At 35.4% G+C, this 16,671-nt stretch overlaps 1 protein-coding gene across 7 annotated transcripts in view; it reads left to right on the forward strand.

Annotated features, from left to right (window-relative positions):
* Nucleotides 1-16,671, forward strand: part of iqsec1b (IQ motif and Sec7 domain ArfGEF 1b) — a 242,105-nt gene that overhangs the window by 187,463 nt on the left and 37,971 nt on the right. Inside the window, exon 1 of one of the 7 annotated variants that reach the window (XM_051123252.1) lies at nt 924-944. The exons of the other annotated variants lie outside the window; for them this stretch is intronic. The gene's annotated coding sequence lies outside the window, so the exon portion shown is untranslated. Of the gene's footprint in view, nt 1-923; nt 945-16,671 lie in introns of those variants that run through there. 7 annotated transcript variants of the gene reach the window in all.

Consider the following 16,671-nt stretch of genomic DNA (forward strand, 5'->3'; position numbering starts at 1 on the left):
AATTTAAATTTAAATTTAATTTAATTTACTTTAAATTTAAATTAAATTTAAATTCTGTCCTTATTTACAGAATGTAATTCCTAACCTTTTTTTTTTTTTTTAATTCTGTCATTAATTCAAATTAAATAAAATTTATTGTAAAGTGCATTTGGTTTTCTTTGGATGTTTGCTTTGTAAACACTGGGTTTGTACTTCCACCTATGTCACGCGTGAGGTCGAGCTAGTGCAAGACAAACATTTGTTGTTAAAAACTCTATCATTTTTATTTTATATTATTGGTTTTTTTTTTTTTTGGACCGATCATTTCGCTATAAGACCCTTATTCCTCGGCTGGGATCATGTAGAGTGCTTTGAAGCTGCGCTGAAACCTCAAAGGACCTCAAAAACCTTTCTTTTTGACTGAAGGAAGAAAGACATGAACATCTTGGATGACAGTGGGGTTAGTAAATTATCATCAAATTTTTATTCTGGAACTGAACTAATCCTTCAGGAATTAGTCTGACTAGTGAACCAATGAGTAATCAGTGTTATTTTTTCAATTCAACTTGTCTGACTAATGTTTTATGTTGCTGAATTAAAGAAAGACCTCTTTTTGTCCCTCTCAGTTGCCTTTTTTGTCTCTCTGTCTGTTTTTCATTCTATCCAACCCTGAAAACAAAACTGTGACCTTGCAGCATTGTAAAAAATAAAAACACAGAGGAACAGAACACAGCCCCTTTGCACGGGGCAAGAGCAACGAAACGCCACCTTCAACAGAAAACACACCAGGGAAAAAAGACAGAGAGGGCAAGGGAGGGAGGAGAGGGATGAGTGCAGGGGGAGGGGTTGAGAGGAGCAGAGAGAGAGTGACGTGGAGAGACAGAAAACGAGAGGGTGTTCGAGGGACAGGAGGCTGGGGGAAAGGAGGGAGGCAGACGGCCCAGCGGAGTGCATCGTCACGCTAGGTGAGAGGAGCTCTGGTCGCTGCAACAACGCAGGCTTTCCGTGCTCAGGGACGACTGAGTTTATCCACTGCAGCTTAAGTTAGACAGCAGACCTCCGGACGCTGCTGTTCGCCATGTTATTAGTGGCCAGCCGGGCTCAGGATGGAGTGCGAGGTACGTGTGTGTCTGTGTCTGTGTGTGTGTTTGCGGGTGCCTGAGCAGCACGCAGGTGTCTGGCAAAGATGACTGCAGCAGCTGTTGAGGCATGCAGCTATCTTTCTCTCTCTTTGGCTCGTTCGCACTCTCTCGCTCTCTTCCGTAGTCTGATGTCATTCTGACTGATGCGGACTAGCTGGAGGACGCCGGGTTGTTTGCTTACTAAGCCAAACTGGCTATATAAAACTTTCTGAAATCTCTGATGACCTCCAGAGTTTGACTTTACATTTCTTTCCTTCACTTTGCTGATGGAGCACTGCGCTCCGTAGGGTAGCGAGCATTGATTTCGGTGCTTGTTTATTATGTTTGTCCATTAGGATGGTGACATTGAAGCCGAAACAACTGACGCAAACACATTTAACGTAGATTGGCTTCCCGACAACCATTAAGGGAATTAAATGCGGGAGTAAATGGAAAAATTACATCCTTGCGTTAGACGTTCTTGTTTTTTATTTATGTGTTTTGTTCATCCATATCTTGACTCCAGCCTGTTTTTATCTGTGTTCACTGTGCCCCCAATGTCTTCTGCTGTGATCCCAGGGAATGTTTTGGCTCCTGTGGCGTCCTTGGGCAGTGGATTTTTTAGTTTAAGGGAAGATTATGTAGCATTAAGCTGCTTGGTATCAGATAGTGCAGTAATAATCATTCTTTGTGGTTATGAATTCAGCAAGATTCGTCTGAGCTGCTGGTGTTTTTACACTCATATGAGTGTCAGCTAAACTATCTTTGGATCTGCTGATGTCATTCGATTCTAAGTTTAGTCACGTACTTGGAATATGTGAACGTGGGGTAGAAGCATTCATATTGTCAACATAAACATATGCTCTGCTTTCATATATTATATAGTTGGGATGCCCCATATATCGGAGATATTTTTGTTTGTTTATTGTATCAGTCAAGGTCGGATGTTTAATTTCACATACTCGTTTTCCATATTTTTGATGGATGTTATACAAATAACATTTTTTCATACTGTATATTATAATGTTGTAATGCATTAAATCCCTTGTAACATTAAAAATAATTGTTTAGTTTTAGTTTTAGGTTACTGACCATAACATAAAAATATTGATATTAATATTGATATCAAAAACAGCTAGCCCTATGTGTTAGCTTGAAATAATTTATATCGGCAGTTTGAATTTTGGGATATTTCACTCCATATATTTAATTTTGTCATTATTTACAGAATGTAATTCCAAACATGTATGACTTTCTTTTAATTCTGTCATTATTTAAATTAAATTGAGTTTAGATTCTGCCATTATTTACAGAATGGAATTCCAAATCTGTATGATTTCTTTTAATTCTGCCATTATTTAAATTTAATTTAATTTAAATCTATTATTAAATTCAGTTATTATTTAAAGAATGTAATTCTAAGCCTGTATGACTTTCTTTTATTTTTGTCATTATTTAAATAAAATACAATTTAAATAAAATTTTATTTAAATTCTGTCAATTTTTTTTTATTACAGAATGTAATTCCAAACAGGTATGACTTTCTTTTAATTCTGTCATTATTTAAATTTTATTTAAAATGTGTCATTAATTAAGGAATGTAATTCCAAACCTGTGACTTGCTTTTAATTCTGTCATTATTTAAATTTAATTTAATTTGTTAAATTTAAATTTTATTTAAATTCTGTCATTTTTTTATACAGAATGTAATTTTAAACCTATATGACTTTCTTTTAATTCTGTCATCATTTAAATTTTATTTAAAAGGTGTCATTAATTAAGGAATGTAATTCCAAACCTGTGACTTACTTTTAATTCTGTCATTATTTAAATTGAATTTAATTTAAGTTAAATTTAAATTTTATTTAAATTCTGTCATTTTTTTATACAGAATGTAATTTTAAACCTATATGACTTTCTTTTAATTCTGTCATTATTTAGATCTATTTAAATTTAAATTTAATTTAAATTCTGTCATTATTTACAGAATGTAATTCCAAACCTGTATGACTATCTTTCAATTCTGTTGTTATTTAAAGTTAATTTAAATTTAATTTAAATTCTATCATTATTCACAATTATTTAAAATTCTGTCATTAATTTAATTTAATTTAAATTTAAATTAATTTAATTTATTTTAATTTAATTGTCTCATTATTTACTCACCTCTGTATTTTTATTTTAAATTTAATTGTTCAATTTAATTTAAATTTAATTTAAATTCTGTAATCATTTACAGAATGTAATTCCAGATCTGTATGACTTTTTAATTCTGTCATTATTTCAACTGAATTGAATTTAAATTAAATTTAAATTCGATTTCAATTCTGTTGTTATTTAAAGTTAATTTAAATTTAATTTAAATTCTGTCATTATTTACAATTATTTAAAATTCTGTCATTAATTTAATTTAATTTAATTTAATTCTCTCATTATTTACTCACCTCTGTATTTTTTTATTTTAAATCCGTCATTATTTAAGTTTTATTTAATTCAATTTAATTTAAATTTAATATAAATTCTGTTATTATTTACAGAATGTAATTCCAGACCTGTATGACTTTTTAATTCTGTCATTATTTCTACTGAATTTAATTTAAATTAAATTTAAATTTGATTTCAATTCTGTCATTATTTACAGAATGCAATTCGAAACCTATATGACATTCTTTCCTCTGTGAAACACAAAAGAAAAATGATTTGTTTTCATGTTTTGTTTTGTTTCATTTTGTTTTGTTCATTCCAGTGTTGTTTTGAACCACTTTGACTCGCATTATAGACAAGAACCGTTAAACCATTTTTCAAAATGGCTTCTTTTACGTTCTGCAGAAGAAATGAAGCCAAACAGGTTTAAGTCTATCTCTTTTAATATCCATGCCAGTTATCCCTATATTTGTGCCTACAGATCAAGCTCAAACAGCCCAAAATACATCTGTTCTTCTGTGACATTAATAACAGCTGTGCATTTATATAGTCATCCAACCCGGCATGACTCATCAAGAATATTTCAGACCTCTTCCTAGGGTTACACAGTCGTCTTCTCTGCTGCCGCACAGCACATATCACAGACAAAATCACACAGCATAATGATGGTATGATACTGACGGTCCGAGTTTCTGGCGTCACTGTGCCGTTGGGCCGAACACATCCTGACAGTCATGTGGTCTGAATGCTCTCCAGGCGTTGATGTGTTGTTGAGTTTGACATTGGGGTTTGAGTCTCCCATGTGCAATCTTGCCATTATTATGGCTGCTTTCCTCAAGGGATTCACAGGGCCATAACAAAACAAGTCTATTTCTGTCAAACAGCTCCAGCTGTGTCTAGGGGATTGCTGGTGTTTGGCCGTGTGATGTGTATGTGGGAATGTGACAGCGACGGTCACTATCAGATTGGGTGTGTTGGTTTCAGGTTGGTTGACATGTGATTCTCGGAAACAGGGCACTGTTATTCCAGATTACCATCGCTGATCCACAGATAAAACCATATCGCATATGTCACATCATATGGAAAGCTGGTGGTAATCCTAAAGCACTGTGGGTGGCAAATAATAACTTTTATAAAAACTATAAAAAAAAAATGAACTGCTTATCATGAAAGCCTTATATATTCTGCAGCTGTTATCCAATTTGCATTGTGCAAATATTATTTAAATGAATGCATTTTGGCACCTTGTGATGGCTAACACCCCAGCTGTCTTGGTACTTTAAATAACTGGCTTAAATATATAAATATCTTTGAAAATTGAGGTCAAGCGAATTAGGATTCAGCTCTGTCCTCTGTCAGCAGATGAGATACCAAACCCCTTCTTTCCTCTTAGCTCCAAATAAATGTTAAATATTTGATTATGATTGCATTTTATGGGAGGAGGAGCGTTTGGTGCACCCGAGTTTGTCTTGTGTTTGAGTTACTGCAGGACTTGTCTTTAAATTAGTATTCAGGATGTAAGTTCTAGTCATTGGCCATGAAATATTGCAAAGCTGGGCTGATGCAGTAAGGAGCAGGGGTATGTAGCTACCTTCTCATCCAAATCTGCTGTGTCATTGTGTCATGTAGGGAGCCTCTGAGGACAGAGTGTAGGGAATGAGACACCAGGTATGATATATTTACCATGATTGATGAAGAACTGGAAAGATTTGATCTTTTGATTTCTTATTGATCAGTTTTGTTTGTTTAGTTTTGTCAGTTACAATCCCAGACCTGATTCTTATGGTAAAAACTCACATGTGGGTTTAAACCAGACACACATAAACAATAAGGAAAGCCTTGCCATCCATACATATATGCTACCATTTAAAGGTTTGGATTTGGAATTTTTTTAATATATTTTGAAATGTAATTTATTCATGAGATTGCAAAGCTGTAGCGATTACTCCGGTCTTTAGTGTCACATGATCCTTTAGATAACATTCTAGTACAGTAGGGTTGTGTCGGTGAGGAAATTTTCCCACCAGTTAATTGACTTCACCGGTAATACTGGTATCACATCAAAAATCATAGTGCGCATTTCCCTTTCAAATTAGCGGCAATTCGGCGTCAAGCGGTTTTTTGTTTTTAGTTTGTTTGAGTTTTCCCCCTATTCCTCACTTTCCTTTGGTTTTAAATAGCTTGTAAAAGCATTTTACTTTCACTTTCAAATTAGCTCCAATTCGACATCAAGCAGTTGTTTGTTTTTAGGTCGTTTGAGTTTTCCCTCTTTTCCTCACTGTCCTTCGGTTTTAAATGACTTGTAAAAGCATTGTGTGCATTTTTCTTTCACTTTTAAATTAGAGGCAATTTGGCATCAATCAGTTTTTTGTTTTTATTCCATTTGAGTTTTCTCTCTTTTCCTGACTTTCCTTCGATTTTAAATAGCTTGGAAAAGCGTTGTACACTTTTTACTTTCACTTTCAAATTAGCGGCAATTCAGCTTCAAGCTGTAGTTTGTTTTTAGTTAGAGTTTTCCCTCTTTTCCTCACTTTCATTCGGTTTTAAATAGCTTGTAAAAGCGTCATGCGCATTTTACTTTCACTTTCAAATTAGCTCCAATTGGTGTCAATCAGTTTTTTGTTTTTATTCCGTTTGAGTTTTCTCTCTTTTCCTGACTTTTCTTATATTTTAAATAGCTTGCAAAAGCATCGTACGCTTTTTACTTTCACTTTCAAATTAGCAGCAATTTGGCGTCAAGCTGTTGTTTGTTTTTAGTTCGTATGAGTTTTCCCTCTTTTCCTTACTTTCCTTCGGTTTTAAATAGCTTGCAAAAGCGTCGTACACTTTTTACTTTCACTTTCAAATTAGCGGCAATTCCGCGTCAAGCAGTTGTTTGTTTTTAGTTTGTATGAGTTTTCCCATGTGGAACCAAATAAATACAAAATTTCCACTATCACCTTAGATTAGTGGTTCCCAACCTTTTGTCCTCAAGGTCCCCCCTACATACATATATGACAATCTAAACACCCCCAATATATATAAATGCACATACTAATAATATTAGTTTTAGAAATGCACATTTGGCAGTAGCTTGGGTTGAGGAGCATGAGTTGGGATACAGATGTACATTTATTTTCATTAACAAAAACAGCCTCATCTTTCATACATTTGTAGATCATGAAAACCACAGGTACAGCACCTTACTACCATGGTAAAAAGTAGTCTAACTATATTGTTTCTATAATATTTGCTTTGAAAAACAGTAACATGAAGCTATTCAGTATAAGTAGGCTACAAATACAAATGCACAACAAACAACTGATATGACTTAATAACAAAAATACTATGATTCTATTCAATTGCTCTTTTAATATACAGTATGTAGTACATTATTAATGCAATAAAATTCAATATGAATATACTTCTTTTCTGCCATAATACCATGGTAACTGTCAATGTTACTACAGTAAAACCATGGTAAATGTTGGTGTTTTGTAGATTGAAAAGCCTTCTAACTGGATTGTTGTTGCACAGGTGATTCTGGACTAGTTGTTGAGAATGGTCCAGCTCTGATTTATTTGGCTTTAAACTAGCTCAAATGCAATTTGTACTGGAGAACTCTGATCAGTGTAGTAAATACATTCGCCTTTCACTTACATCGAAATCCTCTGTCATTTTTCTTTACAAGTCCTCATTTTGTACTTTTCATTTGTGACCGGCGTTTTGTTAGGCTCTCTCCTCTGCACATTGGCATTCATCACTGCATTTGTCACACTGGAATGCCACTTTCTCGTGATCACGCATACGACACTTAGCGGAAACTAGAGATTACGGTTTATAGTTTTAAATATATATTTTTTCTTACACAAACACATCAGTTCACTTCAGAAGGCCCTTATCAACCTACTGGAGCCATGTGGAGTACTTTTTATGATGGATAGATGCACTTTATTGGACTTCAAAATCTCAACACCCATTCACTGCCATTATAAAGCTTGGAAGAGCCAGGACATTTTTAATATAAAAAACAATTGTATTTGTCTGAAAAAAGAAAATCATATACACCTAGGATGGGTTAAGGATGAATAAATCATGGGGTACTTTTCATTTTTGGGTGAACTATCCCTTTAAGTATAGAGAGGAAGAATTCTCATATGCTTGATGCACTGTAAATCAGGCTTGATGTACATACTTAATTAGTGTATTTAGCATCCAGACAGACTAAATTACGAGCGGTTAGACAATAGCACTGTAACACAGCTCACAAAAGTAATGCAGCTGTTTAGTGAATTCACCACAAAATGTTTCTGCTTTTGGAGGCTCAGTGGTATGATGTATTTTTGCTTTAGTGCTTATTAAAGCCACCTGTCTGGTCAGCTCTGGTGTAGCGATTCACTCTTCATAGCCATGCAAAGCATTCCATTATAATCACAAGATGTAGATGATTGCTGCTGGAAAATCGTTTGCTTGGTTTACATAATTTTTGCAGCATAGTTATGCATTTTGCCCTTCTATTTTAGTACAAAAATACAAATCTAGATAGCAATCTCTAGAATCTGAACAACAGCACACTGTTTGGATGCTGCCAATTCACTGTTGCACAAAAATACATTCTTTTTGTTACGTAGCGAAGCCCCATGTTTATAGACGTTCTCAAATTCATGTAATTTGTTGCGGTGTGTTCAGTCAGTCTGCAGCAGACTCTGTGATAATTGCCACTTGGCTTTCTTTAGCTGAGTCTGTCGGTTCCTCAGAAGAAAAAAAAAAGTTCTTAGGAATCCGCAGGAGAAGATTGCAACGCCATTGTTTGTCGTAACAACAAGGTGTAGGATGATGAAGGCATGTTTGGGTTTGAGGTTTGTAGGACTTGCTAATCGCCACCAGGCCATCTTTCAACAAAAGCGAAAGTGAAGGCATACGGAGGAAGCCTTTACAAGACAACGACATTTCACTGGAACTGCATCTTTGGCAAAGTCTTTGAAAACAGTAGAATGGTTGAATGACCTTTGGAATTGACCTTACTTCCTCTCTGAGCTGCAGTAATAAAGGACTCACTTCCCTAGACAATCCAAATCACTGAAAGATTCTAAATCACTTTCGGGAATAAGCAAAAACACCTAAATTACACATGTCAGCTTTCATTTCTCCTTGGATTTGAAAGAGAAGCTCTGAAAGTGGGATTTAAAGCAATGGCCTCTGTGTGACCAATGGAAACACATCACTGTTTAAGAGCACGAAACTGAAAGCTGCTTTATGGGATGAAGCCTGGACAGAGTTGCAGTGTTAGCACTGCAGATGTTTGACTCTAGGGTGTGTATGTGTGTATGTGCATGTGCCAGCATGTGCGGCTTTATATGTGAAGTTAAAGAAACAGACTCTAGACAGCTGGAGGGAAGGGAGGGTCGGACAGAAGTAGTTCTGCGGCTTGCTGGTTACGTCAGCTCTGACAGGCTGTATCATCCCAGCTTATCGTAGGACATCCCCTGACACGCTATTCCCAAGAAACTCCACATAAACAATTACTTGCCACATAAAAAGGTTATAGTTACTGGAGATTAGAAGTTCCCATGTAAGCCTGGGTATTTTGTCAACAACCTAGAAATCCAAAGGCTGCTCTGTATTTTAGTGTGTTTTGGTGTAAATTTGAAATAGCGTGTAAAATTGCAATTATTATAGAGAAAATGATGCTCTCAGAACAAAATTACACAGACACACATATACGCTGTATATATGTATATATATATATGTATACACACACACAGTTGAGGCCAAAAGTTTACATACACCTTGCAGAATCTGCAAAATGTTAGCTATTTTATCAGGGAGCATACAAAATGTATGTTGTTTGTCCTAAACAGTTAAACTGCTATTTTAGCATTTTTGTGTGTTTAATCCCTTTCCCCCATATTGAGATCCATCTTTTCACACTAAGGACAACCTTGAAGATTTTGAAGATTAGGGTAAATGAAACTTATTTTGTATTCTGGAAAACATGTACGTATCTTCTGTAACTTCTGAAGGGCAGTACTAAATGAAAAAAATATATATATTTAAGCAAAATAAGAAAAATGTGCACATCTTCATTCTGTTCAAAAGTTTTCACCCCTGGCTCTTTATGCATCATGTTTCCTTCTGAAGCATCAGTGAGTGTTTGAACCTTCTGTAATAGTTGCATATGAGCCCCTCAGTTGTCCTCAGTGTGAAAAGGTGGATCTCAAAATCATACAGTCATTGATGGAAAGGGTTCAAATACACAAAAATGCTAAAAAAACAAGAATTTGTGGAACCTAAAGGATTTTTCTGAAGAACAGCAGGCAGGTTAACTGGTCAGGACAAACAAGGAACTCATGAACAACTATCACTAAACAAAAAAAAAACAGCTGGATCATTCAGGCAACAACACAGTAGAATCAACTGTATGCAAACTTCTGAACAGGGTCATTTTTTAATAAATTCAACTATTATTTTCTCTTGTGGACTATATGTCTCATATGTTGAATCAGGTCAGTACTAAACAAAAAATAACGTGTGTTTTGTATGATCCTTCTTATTTTGGTAAATAATTAACATTTTTCTGATTCTGCAAGGCGTATGTAAACTTTTGACCTCAACTTCATATCTCACACTCAAAAGTTCTTTTTGCTGTTAAATTACATTTTGTCTTTTTCCTCTCAAGTTTTCTGCAGACCCTCCAGCATAACAGTTATAGAAAAAGATTATATAATTAGCTGTCACTCTTCAAATATTGTGCTAACGCTGTGTTTATACTGCCTTTCTTACCGTTGCTTCTTTCTTTAGCTGTGTGTTATGACAAATCCTAGTATTAATACCTTAAGGGCAGAGCGTATAATTATTGTGTTCCCGCTCATTGACTTCTCATTAATGTGAAATGTTTTTTTCCACCGTCTACAAGCCTGATGAGAAATTGTCTGATTATCATCAGAAGGGTGTTACGCCCAGTTGTGTAAATATAGACTTCCGTGGTCTCAGTGTGGCAACACGCTGTCAACATGAGAGGAATGTTTGGGGAAAAAAGCATAGCCTAGCTTCAAGCTTGTAAAGACAGTTAAAGTTTTCTGGGATGGACAGGGTTTGACGCTGAGGCCTTAGAAATTCTTCCACATCCGCTTTCACAGTGGTCTCACCAGGTTATGTTTGTTTTGAACAGAAAAGGCCAGAGTTCAATCTGCAGTCAACTCAAATTACACACAAAACTGCCCAGACTGTAATTACTTTGTAAAATGTATTATTCTGCTTATAATACATAAACTATATATGCTGCTTATTTGACTTAACACTGAAGTGTGATTATTCGACCAATTAGAATCATATCTGATGTTTAAATAACTGGGAGGAGAGATTCTAAGCCAATGAGATTGCACAGTGGGCGGGGCAATTGCCAAAATGATTAAGACAAAAACTCTGATTGCAAGATGGAAAAGATAGCTTTTATAGCTTATTGTGTTAACAATTTGAGCCTTGTTAGCATGCGCAAAGTGTTAACATGATTGTTTGCTATTAGCCTTTGACAGTCCACAGCATAAGTGCTCCACTATAAAACTCCAAATTATTGCTAATAAATGCAAAGAGGCATTACTAATAAGTAGGCCCACTCAGAACTTGTGACCACAGATGTTCATTTATTGAATATTTTGGGTAATTTGATTATGCTTTTCAGCTGAGCATGTACTCTCGGTTCTGTTTAATACATTTTAACATGTTTAAATCCAGTCCGCACAGCTACACACATTTATTCGATGCAGACGGACAAAATAAATGGCTAATGCTGGATTTAGAGTTGCACAATAAACAGGAAATCTAATGTAGGTCATATTTACAGACCATATGGTTTTTATAGATATGTAGAGATGTGGTTTTATTGATGTTTATAGAGGATTTGGAACTGGTTCTAGATCAGTATAAGCAGTGAGCTGCAGTGTTGTGTTGCGTGTCTGTATTGGTATGCATAGACGGCCTTACACGTCTGCTGAATGCCCCTTGTAAAGGTTACTCTCGACAGCTCCCAGATGTGCTACACTATTTGTATAATTGCAAATGTTGCCTGAGACCACCTCAGCAGGTAACTCGAGTAAACCAGTTTGGAATTTATAGCAAAACGCGCATTTTATAGGAGTTTGTTAACCATTTTCATCGCATGTTGCTGTGCTTGAATTTTACAGGGATCGGTTTATGTCAAGCTATTATCTTTTATAAGAACATACTCAACTGGCACAGAAAATGCACCATTTTGCCAGGGGTGCCAGAACATATAGGTCAGTGTTTCTTTGCTAAATTGGGTCGTAAAGTCCCAATCTGTTCATTCCACCAGTTTTGATATTTTCACTGGAAATATCAACTCATGCACTCTGTTTGTAAGCCACCATAAATATTTATCCACAGTGTAATGTGACCATTTAAATCATTCCTTGACTTTATGCTTGCATTGAAATGCAGTGTTTCATGGTGATTTTCTGACATTTTCATTTTTTAATACGACTGTTGTTGAAGGGCTGCATGTAATGCCATTTCATTGATATTCATAAACTAAATGGCTGACACAAATTGTGTTGTTTTGTTGCGCCCTGACCTTGAAATTGCAAATGAATTCATCAGCAGGAAAACCAGAAGTAGACCTTCCGGTCATCTCCGGTCTGGGATCTGTTTCTGATTTGAAAATGTTTTGATGGATATGTAGATAATGTTTGTTTCTCATCTCCTGTCACAGTATGAGATGATGATAAAGTCATATTTGGTGTAGAAACTTTCCACCATTTATACTGTTGATTTTTATAAACATTAATGATGGCAACCATAGTATTTTGGTTGGAACTATGGTTACCATGCTAAAGTTTTCTAGGAGGAACAGAGTCATTGTGATCAAAAAAAGGGAAGTTCCACGTGTCGGGTCTGTGACCTTTTATAAAACAATTTTTAAGAGATGAAATGTTATCAAAGTTTCTCCAAGCGCTCAAATTGAAAACACTCCAGCCCTTCTCACATTTCATACCACATTCTTACGTACTGAGAGAAAATGACTTTGACATGTGCCTTGAAGTTCTTAAAAAGGTCCTTGTGTGAAACCTCCCACATGTGCGAGTGAAATCGATCATTTGATCTCCCGCACGTTATAAGCCCTGGATCATTCTAGAATGGATGGCCCAGAGGTCGCGTTAACCGAAAATTGTTCTTGTTTTTTTTTAAATCAATTCTGAAGGCCGTCTGTCACTTTGACAGATTACACTGAGGGTGATCTATAAAAATGTGGAATTTTCTAATGAAATTGACAGAATTTGAAATCTGAGACTTCGTATCAGAAGTGACGTTAACACAAAGCTTAGCATTTATTGTATGGGAGGCGCATTCATCAACTGAAAACAGCATCGACCAAAAGATCGATTGGGATTAATGAATCGATATTGGTTCATAAAAATGAGAAAATATTAAAATCGCTGTCTCTGCGGGGTGTGGTGTCGAACATGAATAGTTAAGCAGTCTCATCTGTTTTCTTCAAAATAAATGGATAAGCCATTGGACTCTTTTCACAAGGGTGTGATGACACGTTTCAACGGTCATCATCATCATAAATCCTTTAAAGTTTTTTATATTTTAAAATTTATTTTAAAAATATGTATGTACATAACACTACTTTTTTTTTAAATCATTTTCAACGCTATGCAAGGGTGTTTCTAATGTTGCGTCTATGTGAGGGACGGTAAATTTGACTTTATTCTCTCTTCTGACTGCCGATATCAGTCTAGCTCAATTTTGTCCTTTGAGTGAAAGTCGTGAAAACACTATCGTGTAGATTTTCTTTCGCTATTTGAGCAAATGGGAATGCAAAAAAATATATCTGTGGTACTTTCCCATTCACTGCTCTCCGATTTTAGTGATGGTCGTTCTTGAACGATTCGTTCATTTTGAACGAATCTTTAATGTGACTCGGGACGAACGAGTCGTCTCAGGGAGTGATTCGTTCAGTCGCGCATGCGCAACATCATATTAGGTTCTGTACTGGAATTAGTTGACTTGTTTTGAGTCTTCGGGTTTTTAGAGTCGTTCGTTCACCTTATGGGGCTGTCACGTGATGAACGAACGACTCAAACCCAAGTACTGCTCACTGCAGAGCCGAATGGCCTCCAGCTCCCCCTCTCTGGATGTCCAGCTCCACCTCTGTGTGAACTAATGGGTGGAGTTAGGGTTAGGATAGGCTAAGGGGTAGGGTTAGGGTGTGGTTAGGTGTCTATCTCCACCCATTACCTCCAGCGAGGGGGAGCTGGAGCTCCAGCTCCTCCCATCTGGCTCTGCAGCGAGCACCCTCTCCTCAAACCCGAAGACTTGAGAGATGAACTAATCAATTCTTTTTCCGGCTCAGAATGCTCAGAATAATTGGGCTGTCAGGTGATAAACGAACGACTCAAACCCGAAAACTTCTCAGATAAGAGGTGAGGTGAGCGAATCATAGACTAAAGACCCAGGTAAACAATGAATTAATATTTTCTGTTTCTTATAGCATTATAGTTTTGTCTTGTTTGTAGTGTGATCAACGTTTGTGTAAGCAGTAGATGTGTTAGGGAGGTAACAGGTAACATTTTAATTATATTTTGCTAAAATGAACGAAATGACTCGAAAAAGGATTCGTTCATTTTGCTGAACGAGACTCAAAGGTCCGAGTCGGTAAAATGATCCGAACTTCCCATCACTAGACGACATCCGCTATGAGAAACCCAGAAATGTGAGAAAAGTCCATATCGTCCTGTAGGTTCATAATTAAAAATGAAAATGTGAAGAAAAATAAAAGCAATTAAATGTGTTACTATAAAACACGAAAATTAAAATGACGGTAATAATAGATTATGACGGAATATTTACGAAGGTCTAACACAACCTCTTGTTGTATAAATTTCTCCCCCATTGACTCAGGACATTATTGTAAAGAAATATTCACTGTAATGAAACAAATCACTCTTTTTGTATTAAAAATCATTATTGAGACTGCCAGGTTTAGATCATTCCACAGACTCAAATGGCTCACATTGTTTTTCTTTTGCCAAAAAAATGTTATTTTTCCTTTGTAATTCCATATAAAAAGTATTAGTAAAGCTAGATGTCTTATGGTTTTCGTTAATAACTAGCTAGTTTGCATGTGCAAACACAAGCAAGTTACGTTATCATGAAAACATCATTATTTGCCACAGGATCTCCAGAATGCTTTCACATTCACACTTACTTTAAATCACCCTTAATTCAGAGAAAGCAATCAGCTATGCCACAACAACCACTCCCTTCCTGTAAACCTCAACACACACTCAGCACTTCCCCTTAACTACAGCCTGCGCCCTCCTCAGCAGAGGAGCACACACACGCGATAGGACGGGCGGTAGAGGCATTACCTGGTGCCAGTGCTAGCGTTGTGACTGGAGCAGACGGCAGCGTTGAGAGGTGCTGGTTGCCTCTTAATGCCCTGAGGGTCTGTACGCTATAGCAAATGAATTTCCAGCAAAGGAATAGCAGTACCCACATTTTTGGTGACCTCCAGTAAAGGAAATACAAGCATGAGAGAGGAGATTTGTGTCGTGTTTTGACAGCTGGCATCACTCCATCATTTGAAGTGTTTACCTTCAGACGGGTAGGTTGAGCACCTTTATATGATTTTAGATTTAAGGTTGTTTGGCAGTGTGTGATTTGTGTCTGTTCTTTCAGCTCATTTAATTTATTTAGCTCATTTAACAGTGCGCATTTAGCAAACTGCAAATAGACTTTGCTTTATTTTTTTTTGCATAATTACAGATAAAGATGTGGAACTGAGCGTTTGCAGTGTTTGAAAAGTGATATTTTGAAGTCCCTGAGTTAATAAAATGACCTTGAGGCTTAGATAGAGACTGAGATCTGAATGTGTCAGTTGCCTGATGTACCGCCAACATGTCTCTCACTGTGATGGGATGAGACTCGTCTGGTCACTACCCATCAATCAAGGTGCCTAAAGAGACAAACATGCTGAGAGGAACCTTTGCTGTCGTTGCTTTACCAATGGCAGATATAATTTATTTGTTTTTCAGCTGATAAATATACTATACTAGGCTAATATTGCTCATGTTGATAGCAATACGTTAATTAAATATACACTACCACTGAAATGTTTTTTAGTCTCTTATGCTCATCAAGATTGCATTTATTTGTTTAAAAGTACAGAAAAAAACAATAACACTGGAAAGTGTTATTCCAATATAAAATAATGGTTTTTATTTTAATATACTTTAAAAAATAATTTATTCCTGTGATCCAAAGCTGAATTTTCATCAGCTGTAGCTCCAGTTTTAAGTGTCACATGATCCTTCGGAAATCATTCTAATATACTGATTTATTATCAGTGCTGAAAACGGTTATGTTGCTTAATATATATATTTTTTTAACCTGTGATATTTTTTTCAGGATTCTTTGATTAATAAAAAGTTAAAAAAGAACATTTATTTAAAATAGAAATTTTTCTGACAATATAGCAATAGTATATTTTTATTCTTTCTTTTTTTTGAAAGAAATTAATACTTTTATTTGGCTTTCCAACATTGATCATTCTAATAATAAATCAGCGTATTAGAAAGATTTCTGAAGGATCATAAGACTGGAGTAACAGCTGATGAAAATTCAGCTTTGCACCACAGGAATAAATTATATTTTAAAGTATATTAAAATAAAAAACATTATTTTATATTGTAATAACATTTTGCAGTATTATTATTTTTTTCTGTATTTTTGATCAAACAAATGCAGCCTTGATGAGCATAAGAGACTTCTTTTTAAAACAAGTCTAACTGATCCAAAACTTTTGAGCGGTAGTGTATATTTTTAGTGTATGCTTTATTAAGGTAAAATGAATAATAATAGACAATAAATCATTATTAGCATTAAACAGACCTAAACTATAAATTAGATAATGTATGTTTTTTTTATTCTTTTGATCAGAAGTGACAATAAAGGCCTTTACATTCTTGTAAAAATGTTAATTTTAATTTAAAAGCTTTTCTTTTGAATTTTATTCAAGAATCCTGAAAAAATAAAAACTTTTTTTTCTTGAGCATCAAATTAGAATGATTTTTGAAGGATCATGTGACACTGAAGACTGAAGTAATGATGCTGAAAAATCAGTTTTGATATTACAAGATAAATT

The sequence above is a fragment of the Labeo rohita genome, chromosome 11 (genome assembly GCF_022985175.1).
Source record: "Labeo rohita strain BAU-BD-2019 chromosome 11, IGBB_LRoh.1.0, whole genome shotgun sequence".
NCBI classification, from domain to species: Eukaryota; Metazoa; Chordata; class Actinopteri; order Cypriniformes; family Cyprinidae; genus Labeo; species Labeo rohita.